The sequence below is a fragment of the Carcharhinus amblyrhynchos genome, unplaced genomic scaffold (assembly GCF_965287045.1).
Source record: "Carcharhinus amblyrhynchos unplaced genomic scaffold, sCarAmb.v2.hapA chromosome_165, whole genome shotgun sequence".
NCBI lineage: Eukaryota > Metazoa > Chordata > Chondrichthyes > Carcharhiniformes > Carcharhinidae > Carcharhinus > Carcharhinus amblyrhynchos.
In genome coordinates, this window is record NW_027649905.1 from 316,973 (window position 1) to 334,277 (window position 17,305).

A 17,305-nucleotide genomic window follows, 5' to 3' on the forward strand; every position below is an offset into this window, starting at 1 on the left:
GATAAGGGTTCTAGGTAGGTGATGGCTCAGAGGTGGAAACAGGCAGTTTTGGTAATGATTAGGGTATGCAATATGGCAGTCAACCCAGGATCAAGGACAAACACCAGGTTGGATTCAGGCTGAGAGTGGGGTGGAATCTGAGGCAAAGGTATATCTGCTGGAAAGCAATCTTCAATTAGTGTCTTGTTGTCACCCGCAGTTAAAGTTTGATATAACTGGATTGCACAAAGCGGCAGCAGAGAGGGAGCACTGGGTGGCTTCAGACTATAAAGGAGAGCTGTCCCTATGCCAACACGAGGAAGGAGTGCAAATTCAGCAGTAGAAACTGAAGTGGCTGAATGCTCACAAAGAAGTTGAAATGTTGAGGGTTTTGGAAAAAGGAACGAGATATATGCGTTGGATAGTCACTGGGAAAAATGACCATAAGCTGCCAAGCTGTCACAAGAACCCGACTGATTCTCTCCTGTCCTTTACAGAATGGACATGTCACTCTCCACCTATTACTCCAGTAAAACAATAGACGGTTCATTCATAATGCCCCACGGTGCCAAGGACCCGGGTTCAGCCTTGGGTGACTGTTTGTGTGGAGTTTGCACGTTCTCCATGGGTCTGTGTGGGTTTCCTCCAAGAATTCAAGTTTCCTCCTACAGTCCAAAGATGTTCAGGTTAGGTGGATTTGCCATGCTAAATTGCTCCTTAGTGTTTCAAGATATAAATTAGGGGGATTAGCAGGGTAAGTATGTGGGATAAGCCTAGGTAAGAATTAGTGCAGACTTGATGGGCCAAATGGCCTCATTCTGCACTATAGGAATTCTATGATATTAAGTGCAATTAATGATGGGAAATAAATATTGAAATGCTACATTGAGCATCCCAGAAGAAAGTAGTTATTTTTGTTTCAGTCTATATAGCAATATGTTGTCATTAGTTATGAAGTGTTACAGTAATTATATAGACAAACACATCATGCAATTTGGGGGACAAGATTCTATAAACAGCAAATGTAATGAATAAGCAATAAAGGCAGAAGGCAATGAAACACTCAACAGGTCTGGCAGCAGCTGAGGAGAGAGAATTAGACTCAATGGCTGGCAGCAGTTGCGGAGAGAGAATTAGACTCAATGGCTGGAATTTTATCAGCAGCCTGCCCAAGGCCATAAGATTGCACCTGAGGCCAACGGGGAACGCTGCTCCACGAGCCTCACCCGCCCCGAAATCAGGGCAAGCATGCTGGTATAATCAGAGCCAATGTTTCAGCTCAATGATCCTTTTGTCAGAACTGACCTGAAACACGGGATTGGATTTTACGAGATCTGTTATGGCAGGAACCATGGCATCGAGTCCAATTAATCATGGAACAGGCCCTATGAAAATCTCCCGTTGGTTGTGAAGCCTCCTCTGATTAAGTTGAGGTTGGAGAGGATTGACATGGGACGATGTCAATTACACTCATTAGCGAGTTCCTGCAATGTGTCTTGCAGATGGTACACACTGCTGCCATTGTGCATAGGTGGTGGAGGAAATAGATGGTGAAGCTAGGGTGTCAATCAAGCAGACTGCTTTGCCCTGGATGGTGTTGAGTTTCTTGATTGCTTTTCCAGTTGAACGCAAAGGGAGTTGATGGGGTAGAAATGGCTAAAATCACTCCTCTGGTGCAGAAATCCAGAATAAGGGAGCGTAACCTTAAGGGCAATGGCTTTTAGCAGTGAAACCAGGGCAAAGGTTTTCATAAAAAGGGCACTGAGGATCTGGAATTCTCCCTCCACTCCATACAAAGGCTGTGAATGCTGGAGACCTAGTGAGTTTAGTAAAATGTTAATACCCCAATTGACTGATTTGTTATAGGTCAAGGTATCAAAAGACATGGAGCAATGGTAGTTAAATGGAGCAGAGGTACAGATCAGCAATGATCCAACTGAATGGCAGAACAGGCTTGAAGGGCTGAAAGGCTGACTTCTGTTGCAATGTGCCAAATAGATAATTTGCGTCAGAGTTTCCAGAGGTAGTGACAAGAGATAGAATGGAGATATTGACACACATGCACTGAAGGCAAGACAGGAATGCCTTTCGTAGATGGAGAGAGAAAGCTGAGAATTGGCTTGTGTTGTTGCTTTTTGAGAATTAGGACTGACAGGAGACTGAATGGAACTGTTCAGCTTATTATTTCCAAAAACAAGTGGTTTTCACTAGCCTGTGAGAATCAGTTCTAATAAAATTGCTTCACACTGAATTACAGCATCCATTCTTACGCACTATTACCCCAGGAGTTCTACTGGGGCTTGTGCAGATTCAATTTGGAATCTTTAATTTGGCTAAACTCACATTTCCTGTTGCAGCAATGCCTCCTTATCCAGTTCTCATTATAAATTGTTGTTGTGGAAACACAAACTCATCTAATTGTTTTAAGAGATACTGGAAATTTTTACATGATTTTCAGTTTAAATGGAACAAATGACCTCCACCTGGGTCAATGCTGCTCACCACATCTATAAATGATTTGAACGCGGGAGTTCGAGGCATATATTTAGATTTTGAAGTTGATACCAAATTGGAGGTTATAATTAATGTGACAAATTGCTTCAAAGTACAGAAAGACAAACAGGTTTGCAACTTCAGTTGATTCAACATTAGGGCGGATACAAGTTAGGAAGAATAAGGAAGGAGGCAAATTATTTATTGAAAAGTACAAAACTAAAATGAGGTGCAAAAAGTAAAAGCTTTTGGTAACAAAGATAAATAAGCCACTAAATGTAAGAATACAAGCTGATAAGGCTGGAATGCACGAGGGTTCAATTAGCACCATAGGAAAGTTACAGCACAGAATGAGGCCATTCAGCCCATCTTGTCCATGCCAGCGTGAGGACACCCAGGTGCCCTTTATAATCCCATCTTCCTGCACCCAGCCCATTGCCCTATAGCTTACAGCACTTAAGATGTAGATCCAGGAACTTTTCAGCAGAGTTTAGGGTCTCTACCTCCACCACTAACTCGGGCAACGAATTCCAGACACCAACCACTCTGTGTTAAAAAGTTCTTCCTCATGTCCCATCTATAACTATTGCCACCTACCTTGAATCTATGTCCCCTGGTTCTAGAATTTTCCACCAAGAGAAACAATTTTATCCTGTCCCCTCATAATTCTGTACACCCCAAACAAGTCACCCCTCAGCCTTTCAGAGGAATAAAATATAAAATCAGGAAGGGAACGTTGTATTTACTTAGGACCATGGACCACACTTGAAATAGTGTGTTCAGTTCTCGTCTCCAGTCTACAAAAATGATATTGAAGCATTGGGTAAGTGCAGGAAAAATTTACAAAGAGATTATCAGAATTATCAGGAGACAGTCTGGAGCTCTTTTCCCTATAATAGCGCCAAAGAAGACCACAGATAAGTGTAAAATTATGAACTGGTTCAAGGAAGTGGCTCAGGCCATAATAAAGAAATATAAATATAAGATTGACCACGAGATCAGACAAAGAATTTAGGAGGATGTAAAAACAACCAAGAGCTATAAAAATACAGAACTTATTACCACCGGAACTGGTTGAAGTAGACATCATTGACGCATCTAAGGAAATATTTGATCTACTGATGACAGAGAGGAAAATAGAGGAACATAGATCAAGGAACAAGTAATCAGAGTGGAAAGAATTGTGTGAAACATACACACCAACATTGACCCATTATTTTATATAATCTGATACGATTCTCTACTGAAGTAAGTTTCACGCTTTTTAAGAATCTGGTCTTTATCACCAATCTAACTATTTGAGTTATTGTCTTAGTAGAGTGCCTGGTACAAGCAGAGGCTATGAAATGAGCCACATATAAAGCACACACATTTGTTGAGAGAGTTGGCAGTGTAAATGGAGTAACGTAGCTCAACAGATGAACCTCTGAGCCTCTGTACAATATGTGCATCAGAATTTCTTGATACAGGATTGATCTTTTACTGATTTTACAGAGAGGGTTTTGTTTTCAGACATTGATTATATTCCGTTGACTTGGCCCAAACTGGCTGAATTTATCCAGTTTTTAGGTGATTGAAGTGGTCGCTGCTCCTTGCTCTTAAACCATGTTCTTTAACACATTTTCTCCATGGTCATTTCACAGAATCACACATTTGGCCCACCAACTCTCCAAATGAGCATAAATAGTGCCATGCCCCTGCCTTTTCCCCGTACCCCTACATATTGTGTCTATTCAAATAATTACCTAATAAATGATTAATTCTACCCAGCACAGTGGCTGGTACTGCTGCCTCACAGCACCGGGGGCTCAGGTTCAATTCCCGGCTTGGGTCACTATCTGTGCGGAGTCTGCACGTTCTCCACTTGTCTGCATGGGCTTCCTCCGGGTGCTCTGGTTTCCTCCCATAGTCCGAACAACATGCTTGTTAGGTGCTTGGCCATACCAAATTCTCCCTCAGTGTGCGCATACAGGCGCCGGAGTGTGGTGACAAGGGGATTTTCACAGTAACTTCATTGCAGTGTTAATAATGTAAGCCTACATGTGACTAAGAAATAAACTTTTAAAAGAATTGTTTCCATAAACCTGCTCACCACTGAAGTTAAACTGATTGGTCTGCAATTGCTGGGACTTATCCTTCTAACATTTTTTGAACAAGGGTGTAACATTTGCAATTCTCCAGCACTCTAGCACCTCTCCTGAGTCGAGAGAGACTGGAAGCCCCCTGCAATTTCCATTCTCACTTCTTTCAATATCCTTGGATGTATCTCATCTGGTCCCAGTGCCTGTCAGCTTTCAGTACTAATGGTCCATTTAACTCTTCCTTTTTATCATTGAACCCATCTAGGAGACACCTTTCCTCACCTGTCCTGGGTAGCATCTACCTCCTTGGTAAAGACAGATGGTATTAATTTAATTTCTCAGCCATGCTCCCAGCTTCCACGTGCAAGTTCCCTCTTTGGTCCCTGATTGACTCTCCACTCCTTTTACCATCCTTTTATATTTATGTGCCATAAGACCGAAAGACATAGGAGCAGAATGAGACCAATCGGGCCATTGAGTCTGCTCCGTCAGTCAATCATGGCTGATTTTTTTCTCATCCCCATTCTCCTGTCTTTTCCCCATTACCTCCAATCCTTTTACTAATCAAGAACCTATCTTTCTCTGTCTTAAAGATACTCAATGACCTGGCCTCCACAGCCTTCTGTGGCAAAGAGTTCCTCAGATTCCACACTCTGGCTGAAGAAATCCTTCACCTCTGTTTTAAAGGATTGTCCCTTTAGCCTGAGGTTGTGCCTAAAGCAGACACTGGGATTCCCCTTTATGTTGGCTGTCAGTCTTTCCTCTTATTGCCTCTTCACTTTTCTAATATGGGTTGGGATTCTCCAGCCTCCTCCTTGCCTGGGATTCTTCAGTCCTGCTGCAGTGAAAGGAGATTTGGCAGAGCACCAAATTCTCGTTGGGAGCGATTGCAGAGCAAACATGGCTGGAAAATACCACCTGTGCTTTTTAGCCTCCCTCTGACTCTTCTGTAATTAACACAATACCGCAGTGCAGAAGAGGCCCTTTGGTCCATCAAGTCTGCACCAATGCATGAAAGGTCCTGACCTGCCCACCTAATCCCACTTGCCAGCACCTGGCCCATTGCCTTGAATGTTATGGTATGCCAAGTACTCATCCAGATACTTTGTAAAAGATATGAGGCCTCCCATCACCACCACCCTCCCAGGCAGCGCATTCCAGACCATCACCACCCTCTGAGTATAAAGGATTTTCCTTAAATCACACCCCTCCCCACTAAACCTCCCACGCCTCACTTCCCTCAACTGACCCTTCAACTAAGGGGAACAGCTGCTCCCTATCCACACCCCTCATAATCTTCAGCACCTCAATCAGGTCACCCCTTTCATACCTCAGAGTTCTCAACTGTATTATCTACCTGACGCTTTCTTCCTATTCTTAATTTCTAATTCTTTTTTCATTCAAGGAGCTTTGGATCTGTTTCTCCCTACCTTTCCCTTTTAAGGGAACATACCGTGACTGTGTCCAGGCTATTTCTGTTTTGAAGGTAACCCATTTTTCAGCTGTGGTTTTTCCTGCCAACCTTTCATTCCAATCTAACTGGCCCAGCTCTGTTGAAATTGGCTTTCCCCCAGCTATTTACCTTTACTCTGGATTGCCTATTTTCCTTTTCCATCATCACCCTAAATCTCGTGTTACAATGATCACTATCTCCTATATGTCCCCTGACTGACATTTAATCTACTTTGTTGACCTCATTTCCAAGAACCAGGTCCAACAGCGCATCCTTACTTGTCAGACTGGGCACAAACTTCAGTCAAAATACAATCAAGGAACATATGGCGTTCTCTGCTTTTTACACAACCAATTTTCTTGTCATATTTGGGTAATCAAAGTCCCCATTATAACTGCTTTGTAATATTTACATCTTTCTGTAATTTCTATGCAGATTTGTTCTTCTATATCCTTCTCACTAGCTGGTGGTTTATAGCTGACACCAAGCAATATAATTGTGTCCTTAGCTTTAGCCAAATAGATTCTGTCCTTGAACTCTCTGGGACATCCTCTTTCTCCAGGACTGCAATTCTCTCCTTAACCAATATCGTCAACCCTCGTCCATTCCTGCCTTTCCCGAATACCTTGTACCCAGGAATATTCAACATGCAGTCTTGCTCTTCCTTGGGCCAGGTCTCTGTTACCACATAGCATCATGTTTCCACAATGCAATCTGTGCCTGTAACTCCCTAATCTTAATTTCTGTACTCTGTGCATTCAAATACATACACACTAATCCTGATTTAGACATCATTACTTTCTCCTCTACTGTGACTTCACTGACTAACTTACTATTCTCTATATTAGTGCTTTATATCCCTCCAGTATTCTACGCACCCTGGAATTCCTCTCTAATATTTCCTCTTGTTTGCCACGACTCTGATGAGTTAGTCTAGAGCCCGCCTGACAGCACTGGCAAAGTACTCCACAAGGAACTCAGTCCCAGTTCTTTCCAGCTATAATCCATCTGGCTTGTATAGGTACTATCTCCCCCAGAGCCAGTTCCAGAATTCCACAACCCCTCCCCCCACACTATCTTTCCAGTGACATGCTAATCTGCCTTATCCTCCTGCTTCTGTAGTCACTTGCACATGGCACTGGGAGTAATCTGGATATTAATACATCCATTTTCTACCTAGCTTCCTAAATTCTGACTGCAGGAGCCCATTCTCTTCCTACTAAGTCATTGGTACCAATCTGGACCACGACTTCTGCCTGTTCACTCTCCACCAGAAGAATGTCCTGCAGCTGAATATTGGAAGGTGTTATATTTTTGTGGTAACTGAATTGTTGTGTTCGATAACAGAACAAACTCCTCATGTAAACAGAACTCTCCTCTCAAGGGCAGAGGACATTTATCTGAAAGAACAAACACGCTTATCTTGACACCTGTTTATGACTAATGTGCAGCTGTTGAACATCACTCCATGGTGATTAGACTTTTACAACCGTCCTGTTAATCTTGATGCTGCTGTTAATTACCTAAAACAACCAAGAGACAAAACTATGAACATTTCAGGCTTACCTTACTGTACCAAATACCAGCCACACTTGAAAAATCACAATGCGTGGTTAGTCAACACCAGAAACAGAAATCCAATCTGCACAAACATTTCCAAAGATTCCTTTTGTATACTTCACAGTTTTCACTCCAACATTGATCTAATTACATCTAAACTTTGGCTATAAGTTCCTCTTTCGCTATCCTTAAGCGCATCCTTTCCCACTCTTCAGCATAAACCTACTAGGTCCAGAAACATGGGCTTTGCCAGTCGCAATTGGATGAGTATTGGATGGGATACATCTAGCCCTACACTGGACCAGGATTCAGATTGCATGAAACTCCAGCACAATTGCATTCTAAACGACTTAGTTTACTTTGTAAGAATCTCTTTCAAAGGGTTTGTCAGTTTCTCGTGTGCAGCCCTGCAAATCTTCACACAGATGTAGAGTGGAGATAATGCAGAGTTAACAATAGCTTTGGGAGGATGAATTTGCTCATATACTTTCAGTTTCTAAGCACGAAAGTGGAAGGTGATTTTATTCCCCTTTCAGCCAATTAAGATGTGAATTCTGAAAGGTATTTTAGAAGAGCTTCACTATTATTGTACCAACACAGTAACAACAGTGACTGTCAGTTCCAATTTATTGCAAGAAGGGCAATATTTCAAGATTCTTGCAGTAACAAAAAAAGATTCTATCTTCCACACCAAGGATAACTTAATCATGAAGGTTTTGTTCCGACTTAGATGATCAGCTTTCATTTTGAATAATGGCCTTAGGAAACAGGACAATTTGACAGAGGCAGATTCCACGAGATGTAGGCTCACAGCTTTAATAGACCTCTGCTGGAGACGATAAATAACTCACTTCATTCTGGCTCGGAGGGTATAGAAGGGGAAGGGCATTATTGCAGAGGGGCTGCAGGAAGGGAACATAAAACATTACAAGCCTGTCCTTTTAATGCAGTAATTTCATCTAATTGCCTCGTCCCCTCTCAATAAATCCTATTTAATTGATCCTATTTACACGGCCAGCTCTATTGTCCTCTGCTGCTAACTTATCTCTCAACTCTTCTTTGTCCGACTTCTCAACTTTTAACAAGTCTCGTGGGATTGGAATTCATCATCAGACTGAATAACCTCTCTTTCGTTAACTGAAAGGCAAAAATGGGATAATTCCACTAATGTATCACAGAGATGGATACTTTGATGGTGAGCAGAAACATCTTTTAAATTGCTAATGTGTTAGCTCAGAATCTTGCAAGCTGCAATTCCATCAGACATACATGCTTAAATATGGCTCCTTTGTGCAAGTGCAGGCCTGTAGACCTGGTTTTCCATAGGTTTACAAAATTTGTTAGGATAAGTGATATAAAAAGTCTGATGAGCATAAATCGCCTGGGACTTGAAACAAATTAATGGCAGCATAAAGATTACATTATGGTTTGATGTTCCTCTCCAAGCTCCACACTTCTCTTTCTATATTGATACTATTTAATAATGCATTCCCATTATTGGGGGATCTGTTAAGCAGCATCCATAGGAGGCTGTTTTCCACTCCAGGTGAGGGCTGTAAACAAAATAAATTACAAATAAGTAACTTATCTACTGCCAGACCCCTCCCGACTGCTGGCTAGCCAGGAGCTGCGTTGTGGCATCTTGCAGGCAGCTGGCGGGCGGGTGCAACGCTGATTATTAAATTCTCTCTGAAATATCACAAAGAGTAATTGTATGTGTGCATGACAGCAAGGAGGAGTAAGGCATTGAATCCAATATTTACAAAGCACCACTGATAAGGTGAGACAGTTTGTTATTTACTTCAAGTCGTAGGGAGCTGGACCATGAAGGATTATTACAGCTTTTTGGACAAATGTTCTGCTTTCCATTCATGTGCTAGAGAATGATATCACAGAGAATGATGCCACCTAAGCTGAATTTCTATTACTCCTTTGCCAGCAGTTGCCTGCAGCCAAGGATCAAATCAGACAAAACCAGTGGATTTATTTTTACACCAATGATGAGGAAGATACATGTTTCTAAGTTACTGCTGATCTTAATGCCACTTCCTGTAATGTTGTCATGTTTGAACGCCAATATTATTTCCATTGTGTTGCCACACTTACCTTTCAGGCAAAACGTTATGGTCAGTGTCTACATGCATTCAGCCTGCAGGCCCACCGGATGCAGCCAGTTTATAAGACAGGAAGGTGGTAAATAAAAAACTGGGGTAGCTTACTTTCTCTCAAGAATGCTGGGTTGCAATGTAATAACAAGCTGCATCACTGGTCCTTCAAAATCCTCAACTCCTTCCCTAACAGCACCATGGGTGCACCTACACCACGTGGACTGCAGCAGTTCAAAGCGGCAGCTCACCACCACCTTCTCAAGGGGGAACTAGAGATGGGCAATAAATGCTGGCCCAGCCAGTGATGTCCACATCCCATGAATAAAAGCAAAAAAAGTCCTCTCCACCGCGCTTTGTTTTCTCCATGATTTATCACAACACTGCAAAATATAACAGCAGAAGTATCATAGAATCCCTTCAGTGCAGAAGGAGGCCATTTGGCCCATCAAGTCTGCACTGACCAAAATCCCACCCAGGCCCTATTCCTGTAACCCTACATATTTACCGTGCTAATTCCCTGACACTAGGGACAATTTATGACGAATCCACCTAACCCGTGCATCTTTGGACTGTGGGAGGAAACCAGAGCAGCTGGAGGAAACCCACACAGACATGGGGAGAACGTGCAAGTGCTACACAAGCAGTCACCCAAGGCTGGAATTGAACCCTGGCATTGCCACCGTGATTGTGTTTTGGGAATAAGTACAGCTTCTAATCTCCATTTTGGTGGTACTAACCATATTTGTACTTGCCGTTTGTTCTGCAAATTCAGTTTAAATTGAATAGCCTACTGACATCCATGCCCACGATATTAAAGCCTTAAGGCATGACTCTCTCAATCCTCTCTCTATCAATGAAAACAAGTCAAACTCTGCAATTCTGCCTTCAAAATGCTGCTTGTCACAAATTCCTCAATGCTTCTCACATTTCTCTTAAACTGTGGATTGGAGTTAGTCATAGAGGTTTACAGCTTGGAAACAGGCCCTTTGGCCCAACTTGTCCAAGCCACCCTTTCTTTTTAAAAAACCCCTAAGCTAGTCCTAATTGCTTGCATTTGCCCCATATCTCTCTATATCAATTATACCTATGTAATTATCTAAATGCTTTTTAAAAGACAAAATTGCACCCACCTCTACTACTACCTCTGGCAGCTTGTTCCAGACACTCACCATTCTGTGTGAAAAAAATTACATCTTTGGACAGTTCTGTATCTCTCCCCTCTCATCTTAAATCTATGCCCTCTAGTTTTAGACTCCCCAACCTTTGGGAAAAGATATTGATTATCTAGCTGATCTGTGCCCCTCATTATTTTATAGACCTCTATAACATCACCTATCAGCCTCCTACGTTCCAGAGAAAGAAGCCCCAGTTTATCAAGCCTCTCTTCATAACTCAATCCATCAAGTCCCGATAGCATCCTAGTAGATCTATTCTGTACCCTTTCTGGTTTAATAATATTCTTTCTATGATAGGGTGACTGGAATATCCCGAAGTATTCCAAGTGCGGCCTTACAAATGTCTCGTACAATTTCAACAAGATGTCCCAACTCCTGTATTCAATGTTCCGACCGATGAAGCCAAGCATGCCAAATGCCTTCTTCACCACTCTGTCCTATTGTGACTCCACTTTCAAGGACCTGTGAACATGTACCCCTAGATCTCTTTGTTCTGTAACTTTCCCCAGCGCCCTACCATGAACTGAATAAGTTCTGCCATGGTTCAATGTACCAAAATGCATCACCTCACATTTGTCTCTAATCGTGCTGCTGGGTAAACATGGGATTGGAAAAGACTACCAGACCTAACAAGCCTGTCTCTTTTTCAGGGATGAATCCCAGCCACCTACTTTACATACAAACATATAAATCAGGAGCAGGCATAGGGTAGGACACTCGGCCCATTGAATCCATAAGATCAGGGCTGATCACATTTTAATCCCATCTCCCAACACTCAGTAGAGAGATTTTCCTAATCTCTGTCTTAAATGGGTGGCTCCCTTACTTTTAAACAGTGGCTCCTAGATTCTCCCACAAGAGGAACATTATTTCTGTCAAGTCCCCTCAGGAGGGCCATAACTTCCTCGGAGCGGTCAGTGTCGGATTGCTACTTTGTGCTCAGTCACTCATGTGAAATTTCTTCCCTGCCTGTCTCACCTGATCTTCACTCCAGAGCCGGAATATTCTGGCCGTTCACACCAATGGGGTCTTCCATCCTGCTGATGGCACACGCCCCCCACAAGTTTCATGGTGGCAAGGGGCACGTTCATAGGGAAACCCTGTTGACAATAAGCCGTGGATAACAAAGGAGGTGAAGGAAAGTGTTAAATTAAAAGCGGAGGAATTTAGAGTAGCTAAGAGCAGTGGGCGAGAAGAGGATTGGGAAAGGTTTAAATGTCAACAAAGATTGACAAAGAAGTTGATAAAGGAGGGTAGGAGAAGCTATGAAGCTGGGCTAGCGCTTAATATAAAAAAGGATAGCAAGAGTTTTTATAAATATATAAAAAGGAAGAGGCTGGCTAGGGTGAACGTTGGTCCTTTAGAGGATGAGAAAGGGGACCTAGTGGTAGGGGATGGGGATATGGCTAAGGTATTGAATAACTTTTTTGTTTCTGTCTTCACGGAGGAGGACGTGAATAATTTGCCGGGTGTTAGCGATGGAAAGGTGGTAGGACTGGAGGGTCTTAATGACATTACTGTTACTAGAGAGGTGGTGCTCGACAGACTGGAGGGGCTGATTGTGGACAAGTCCCCAGGACCGGATGGAACGCATCCGAGGGTTCTGAAAGAAATGGCGGAGGTTATAGTGGATGCCTTGGTGGTTATTTTCCAGACGTCGCTGGATTCCGGGGAAGTGCCGGAAGATTGGAAAACGGCTAATGTTACGCCGTTGTTTAAGAAGGGTGCCAGGCAAAAGGCGGGGAATTATAGGCCGGTTAGTTTAACGTCTGTGGTAGGTAAAATGTTGGAATCCGTCATTAAGGAGGAAATTGCGAAGCATCTTGAAGGGAATTGCTTGATAGGGCAGACGCAACACGGTTTCATTAAAGGGAAGTCGTGTCTGACAAATTTACTGGAGTTCTATGAGGATGTGTCTAGGGCAGTGGATAGAGGAGAGCCGGTGGATGTGGTCTTTCTGGATTTTCAGAAGGCGTTTGACAAGGTACCTCACAAGAGGTTATTGCAGAAGGTCAGGGGACATGGAGTTGGGGGTAGGGTGTTAGCGTGGATAGAGGATTGGTTGTCAAATAGGAGGCAGAGAGTGGGGGTCAATGGGTGCTATTCGGATTGGCGGTTGGTGACTAGTGGAGTGCCCCAGGGGTCGGTGCTGGGGCCTCAGCTATTTACCATTTATATAGATGATCTGGAGGAGGGAACCGAGTGCAGGGTGTCGAAATTTGCTGATGACACCAAGATTGGGGGAAAGGCATATTGTGTGGAGGGTGTGGAGAGTCTGCAGAAGGATCTAGATAGGCTGGGCGAATGGGCCAGGAAATGGCAAATGGAATTTAATGTTGGCAAGCGTGAGGTGGTCCACTTTGGTAGGAAGAATGGTAGGAAGGACGATTACTTACGTGGCGAAAAACTGCAGCAGGCGACGGTGCAGAGGGACCTCGGGGTCCTTGTGCATGAGTCGCAAAAACCCAGCTTGCAGGTGCAGCAGGTGGTCAGAAAGGCGAATGGGATGCTGGCCTTCATAGCGAGGGGGATTGAATATAAAAGTAGGGAGGTCTTGCTGCAGCTGTATAGGGCATTGGTGAGGCCGCAGCTGGAGTACTGTGTGCAGTTTTGGGCGCCGCACCTGCGCAAGGATATTTTGGCCCTGGAGGGAGTGCAGAGGAGGTTTACTAGGCTGATACCGGAGTTGAGGGGATTGAGCTATGAGGAGAGGCTGAATAAACTAGGCTTGTACTCGTTAGAGTTTAGAAGAATGAGGGGAGATCTCATTGAGACGTATAAGATGATGAATGGGATGGATAGGATAGAGGTGGAGAGACTCTTCCCGCTCAAAAAAGACAGTAGGACTAGGGGGCACAGCCTCAAGATAAAGGGGAGGCGGTTTAGAACGGAGTTGAGGAGGAACTTCTTCACTCAAAGGGTGGTGAATCTCTGGAATTCTCTGCCCGTTGAAGTGGTGGAGGCTGCCTCGCTAAATATTTTTAAGAAGCAGGTTGATGGGTTCTTGATAAGAGAGGGGATTAAGGGTTATGGGGAGAGGGCGGGAAAGTGGAACTGAGCCACGACAGATCAGCCATGATCTTATTGAATGGCGGGGCAGGCTCGAAGGGCTAGATGGCCTACTCGTGCTCCTATTTCTTATGTTCTTATGACAATGGCGGGACCAGAAGATCCTGCTGCAGGCGATTGGTGGGCCTTCTCGCAGTGTCGCAAAACACACAGCAAATTGTGTGGAAATTCCCACTCCAGATATTAGTCCAGTAAGCTTTCACTGAGCTGCTTCCAATCTTTTTTTTTTACATATTTACTTAAATGAGGAAGGCAACGTAGTGGCTGAAATTTTCCGGCCATTCCCGCCAGTGGAATCTCTTAGCCCCAAAGGTGCGAACAATAGGAAAACTCCCTGATTGGAGGATGCTGCCTCTGCAAAACACACGACTGGAGGAGGAAACATGTGGAAAATCCTTCCCAATACTCCAGATGTGGTCTCACCAATGCCTTGCATAACTGAATCATAATGCACCTACACTTGTATTCAATAACCTCTGTGATGAACAATGGCACTTTCTTAGCTTTGCTGATTACCTGTATGTTAACCTTTTGTGATTCATGCATTAGGGTATCCAGGTCCCTCTGCATCTCAGAACTCTGTAATCTCTCACCATTTAGATATTATGCTTCCTTTTTATTCGTCCTGCCAACTGACCACTTAGTTCTCTCAGCATTGTGTGTTTACCTGTCTAATGTAGGAAGAAAAGAAACTTGAGTCAGGATTTTACAGTGTCTCCTGCCAGTGGATGTGGGGGGCCATTTAAATTTCTGTTCACTTTAGTGAAACCTCAACATCCTGTCTGGGGTGGGGGGAGGAGGTTGGGGCCTCAAATCCTGGCCTTGGTTTACTTGCACAATTTTTCCTGTTATTGCTAATCACAGACTGCACTGATTTTACAAGAGCAAGATTAACAGTTTAAGTGCCCCCACTCAGCAAACTTTCAGATATGCACTCAGTTAGTCATTCAGCTGCATTTATTTGCTTTCTTTCACAATCCTCAAATCCTTCACCTACAGATATATATCCCCGATTCTTCAGAATCCATTTATAATGTCCAGTTCAATGATCTTTTCTACTCCACACTTGTGGGAAAGAAATTTCCATCCAATTTTGTCCTTACACGTAACTCCCTCCTTTTACAAAGAACAACCCAGCACGGGAAACAGGCCCTTCGGCCCAACGAGCCCGCGCCGCCTCATCGCCCTACACCTATTCTACCCTGCATGTCTACGAATGGGACCCTAATCAGTCAGATTCAGGGAAGAAATAGTGTCAATTTGGTGGAAACCGATTAGCCTAAGAGCACATCTTTGGGGTGTGGGAGGAAACCGGAGCGCCCGGAGGAAACCCACGCAACCACAGGGAGAATGCGCAAACTCCCACAGACACAGGCCCAAATCCATGTATCTGCACAGCTAGCAGTGCTAGTCACTGAGCTGTTGTGGAGCCCGTCTATCGGTCCAGGATCAAGCACACACACCGACATGAAGTACTAGGCCACTCCTGGACTTCCAAGAGCAGCCCACGCACGACCCGCCATGTGCATGCCCCTCGCTTGACACGAGGTGGACCTCCACCTGTGGAATAAAGACATAAAATATTAATCATACAGCCTGCCCTTCCGGTGTCTCCCGAGGTTTAACCCTATTTAATAGCCCCTACCATATCCCTCCATTCTCGTTTCACTCATGTGCCTATCTAACTGCATCTTAAACGAGTCCAACGTTCCTGCCTCCACCACCCTACTCGGTAGCGCATTCCAGACCCCCACAACTCTCTGCGTAAAGAACCTTCCTCTTACCTCCAAATTATACCTCCCCCCCCTCACCCTTAAGTGATGACCTCTCGTGTTCGTACCCAGTCTAGGGAGCAGTCTCTCACTATTAACTCTATCTATTCCCTTCAGTATCTTATATACCTGTATCATGTCCCCTCTCAATCTCCGTCTTTCCAAGGAGAATAGCCCCAGTCTCTTCAATCTCTCCTCGTAACCCAGTCCCCCCATGCCAGGCAACATCCTGGTAAACCTCCTCTGCACCCTTTCCAGAGACTCCACGTCCTTCCGGTAATAAGGTGACCAGAACTGGACGCAGTACTCCAAATGCGGTCTAACCAACGTTCTGTATAACTGAAGCATTAGACGGCAGCTTTTATACTCTAAGCCCCTTCCTATAAAGGCTAACATCCCATAAGCCTTCCTAACAACGTTCTCCACTTGTGACGCAACCTTCATGGATTTGTGAACCTGCACTCCCAGGTCCCTCTGTACGTCTATACTCCTAATCGGCCTACCTTTTATCACATAGCTCCTCTCTGCATTATTCCTTCCAAAATGCATCACCTCGCATTTGTCAGGATTAAATGCCATCTGCCACCTATCTGCCCACTGCACCAACCTATCTATATCCTGTTGTATCACCTGACAATCCAGTTCTGTACCCGCCAACCCTGCCATCTTGGTGTCATCAGCAAACTTGCTGATCACACCACCTACGCCCTCTTCTAAGTCATTTATGTAGACTACAAAGAGGAGAGGTCCCAGTACCGAGCCCTGCGGCACACCACTGGTCACTGGCCTCCAGCCCGACAAGGTACCCTCCACAACTACCCTCTGTCTCCTATTTCCCAACCAGTTCTCAATCCACCTAGCTACCTGGCCTCGTATCCCATGATTTTAATTTGTCTTCACCCATGTTTGAGCTTCTTATTAATCTGTCAGCACTTAAAGTTTTGTTACCAAGAGGTTCTGCTGAAAGGTCATTAATCTGAAACATTAATTTTCCTCTTCACAGATGCTGCCTGGTCTGCTGCGTATCTCCAGCAAGTTTTGTTCTGATTAAAGTTTAATTACTTCCAGTTTGGAAGGAATAATAGTAAAATGGACTATTATTTAAATGGTGAAAAATTACAACATGCTACTGTGCAGAGGGACCTGGGGGTCCATGTGCATGAATCGCAAAAAGTCAGTTTGCAGGTGCAGCAAGTGATCAAGAAGGAAAATGGAATGTTGGAGTATAAAAGCAGGGAGGTCTTGCTGCAATTGTACAAGGTACTGGTGAGGCCGCAACTAGAGTACTGTGTGCAATTTTGGTCTTCTTATTTGCAAAAGGCCTTGGAGGGAGTGCAGAGAAGGTTCACCAGGTTGATACGGAGATGAGGGGGTTAGCTTATGAGGAGAGATTGAGTAGATTGGGCCTGTACTTGCTGGAGTTTAGAAGGCTGAGAGGGGATCTTATAGAGACATAAGATAATGAAGGGGCTAGACTGGGTCGAGGCAGAGAAATTATTTCCATTAGAAAGGAAACAAGAACTAGAGGGAACAGCCTCAAAATAAGGGGAAGTCAATTTAGAAAAGAGTTGAGGAGGAACTTCTTCTCTCAGAGTGTAGTGAATCTTTGGAATTC

General features: G+C 44.0%; 1 protein-coding gene across 1 annotated transcript in view; it reads right to left on the reverse strand.

Annotated features, from left to right (window-relative positions):
- nectin1b (nectin cell adhesion molecule 1b) overlaps nt 1-17,305 on the reverse strand; it is a gene marked incomplete at its 5' end in the record, with an annotated part of 320,574 nt that overhangs the window by 254,751 nt on the left and 48,518 nt on the right. The window lies entirely within an intron of this gene.